At 42.0% G+C, this 3,328-nt stretch overlaps 1 pseudogene; it reads right to left on the bottom strand.

The window, feature by feature from the left end:
* Nucleotides 1-208: 208 nt before the first annotated feature.
* On the bottom strand, nt 209-1,854 carry LOC136131333 (reticulon-3 pseudogene; annotated as a pseudogene).
* Nucleotides 1,855-3,328: the final 1,474 nt, after the last annotated feature.

Genomic DNA, 3,328 nt, shown 5'->3' with positions numbered 1-3,328 from the left:
AAAGAAGGTGAGAAAACATCAGATTAAAAGGGTTTGGAAGTGAACACTGGACATATTCCCTCATGGTACAAGTGCAGTGTTATAACTGTTCAATGGTGATTTAGTAACTGCTGAATTTTTAGTTTCCATGTGCTTCTTCTTTTTTTTTTTTCTTGGAAATGCCAGAGAATGTTGCTTGGGTCCTTCAACAACTGACTTGGTCTGATTCTCACGACACAATGTAGTAATCAGTCTGGGGTCTGTACTTTTCATTGGAACACTGAAAACTTACAGTTCAGCAAAGATTAGAAGGGTGATTCCATTGGAACTGCACTAACATTGGTCATTTGCCACATGAAGACAGCCAGATCTTTCACCAGAAAGAAACACATGATGGGCTTCGGGCCCCTGTTGATGGGGTCACTCTTAATTATGGAAAACTTCTGAAAATAGCTTGATTACATGGCCTTTTGACTTCTGTACAGCTTGGATGACAGACTTGTAGACCCTGAAGCTGATGGTGACAAAGAGGAGAGCCAGGATGATGTAAGAAGCCACAGTGATGATGCTGAAATCTCCAGGGTAAGTAGCACTATCAGTGTGGAGCAAGAACCAAGCTCATCTTTCTTCACCTTGTGCCAGAAAATCAGACGGTGCATTGCAAAGGAGGCTACAGAGCAGGTTCCCAGGCAACTCCCTCCCGTGTCCCCTCCCCCTATCACTAGGTGTGGAAGGTTGGGCCCCAGAGGACAAAGAGGATTTAGATGGAATTGACTGGCTTCCAATGGCTCTACCATGGGCTTTTCCAAGGAGGGCAGGGGAGAAAGAGGGGAAATAAAATAATCACACTGTTGGCTCTCCCAAGTCCCATCACTCCTGGTTCGTGCTTATACTCTGACTACTAGTAATGTTTTGATATATAGCCTTCCAGACTTTCTCTATTATTTTATATGTTAACTAGAACTTTTCTTATTTAATATTTCACTTAAAAATCCCTTATCCCTTTGCATTTTTCCCCACTGAAAGGGTTCCCTAATTGTTTCCTTTTGTCTCTCTGCCCCTGCCCTAATCCCATTCCCCTGAGGTAGATTCTAGTAATGTTTTGATATATAGCCTTCCAGACTTCCTCAATTATTTTATATGCTAACTGGAACCATGACTGTTTTCACTGGATGGAACCTTGGAGATCATCTTTCCATCTCTCCTTACCCCCTCCCACTAAACCTCTCCCCACCACCACTGCAGGCTTCCAGAAGATACATAAGCTAAATGCCCCACCTGAAACACCACCTCAGCCAGCGATTGGCAGAACTTGGACTAGAACCCAGGTCTTTTCAGTCCTAGTTAAATGATCTTTCTGCTACTTTCCACAACTTTATTTTTTAGCCTGTTTCATGACCTAAAGAAGCAGTTTCTGTAAGATGGATTTAAGTGGTTTATGGCCAGATTTAGTTTACAAGGTGACCATTCATTTCCTGATGGAAAACAAGCAAACAGACAAACCAACAAATAACCTTCTAACCAAATAGAAATGGCTATGGTTCGTCTCCTCTGTTCCTCCTTTGGCCTCAGTGACTGGCCTACAGGCTCAGTGCTCTGCTTTCCTGGAGCAGCTTTCTTGTACTGAGATCATCCTTAGATCCATCTATCATACAGTCAGCGTTTGCTTCTTATTCTGTTTTCTTATTGGTCACTTGCTTTGGGCATAGGTACAGCTCTCCCTGCTTTCTCTTCAAGTGCTCCCAGAAAAACTGAACTTAAACCAGCCAGGCCATTCGAGTTGCTGATTTTCTGGGTATGTTCAAGGTGTTCCCCATAAAAACCAGGACTCTTCCCTGGTGTGGGACATCATGTTTCTTTTTGCATACCTTCCATACCTGAAATTTATAGCTTGACCAGTAAATTCTGACCCACCTTAAACTGCTAGTCTTGACTTTTTCTTTAAATTTTTAAACAGACCCCTCTCCAAGCTTTCTAAGTTCAACTCGAGCACACACATACATCTCCATTTATAGTTAGAAAACACACACTTTCACAAAATAACACTAATAAAAACCTTGGGGTCTCACTCTACCTCCACCCTTCTTTCGCCCCAATCACTCTCAGAACTTCTCAGTCACCTGGCCCACCTAGAAGTGCTAGGATCAATCTTCACACCAGGCCTAGATCGTTGGACTTTGTTCAAAGTCCATCATGTCTTCTGAGTTATAGTAAACATGCTTACTTTAACTGTAGTTCGATCTCTGACAGACAGAATTCATAGTGATCTTTGGATATGGGGATTCTTTTTTTTTTGAACAAACTTGTTTTCAAGGAAGAACATGTCAGAGAGTGAATGCCAAAGAGACCCACTTTGCAAATATAATGTGCAGTTAATAGAATACAAGTGAGCTCTTCTGAGTTTGATGGTGGTGGTTGTTGCTTGGGGATCTCTTTCTTTCACCTAAGCCTCTGCCTGTTGTTGTTTCCCCTCACGTGTGCTTGTGCGTGTGCCGTGGGGGACATTAAACAAGCACCGTCTTGTTTCATGTGATTTTGCAGAATAATGCTCTCGTGTTTACCTTTCATATCCACTTTAAGGATGGAATCTGTTTTACAACTGGGACTGCTGCTATGACAAATTCTGTAGCATTGCCTTCAGTTCAGGCACATGCCTCTGAAACCTTAATCACTAACAGATGCTGCTCTGAATCAAGAATTCCCCTCTCTGGCTACTCAGCCTGAGCCATGAGCTGCCTAACTTGGATCCTACAGGCTTCTTGAGAAACTCCACAGGCTGCCTTACTAGCACACTGGTAACATGCAGAAGATTGATATTTTCCAGGCCCAAGCAGGACTTTGAAATAATACCTAGCAGTTGTAGAGAGCTATTTATTTTCCCCTCCTCCTACAAGTGTTTTCACATACATGATCTCATTTTATCCTTCAAATAGTCCTTGGAGTTAAGTAGGGAAAACAGTATTTTCCCCTAGGAACCTGAGGTCCAGAGCTGTTAAGTAACTTGCTCAAGGTCACACATTAGCCTTGACTCCTAGTCTGGTGTTCCTTCTACTAAAATGACACTAGTATTTACTTTGTCCTGTGTCAAAATAATTCTGAAGTCTTTTCAGGTGCTGCATGAAACCAAACTGTCATTCTTACAGCTTGGATTTAATTAAATTTGTAACAGCTTTAGTGTTTTTGGTTTTTTTTCCCCCTAGTCCTTAAATTATAAGGCAGTGATTTTGTGTGCTTAAAAATTATTTGGGGAGATTGTTCAGTAGATCCTGGTTCAGTAGATCAAAGGTGCAGCCCCCCAAAGACAAAAAGACAAAGCAGTATTTGTCTGGAAAAAATGCCTTGGAGGGAG

Source organism: Phocoena phocoena, chromosome 11, assembly GCF_963924675.1.
Source record: "Phocoena phocoena chromosome 11, mPhoPho1.1, whole genome shotgun sequence".
NCBI classification, from domain to species: domain Eukaryota; kingdom Metazoa; phylum Chordata; class Mammalia; order Artiodactyla; family Phocoenidae; genus Phocoena; species Phocoena phocoena.
Note: the sequence above shows the minus strand (reverse complement) of the source record. Positions and strands in the feature narration are given on the sequence as shown.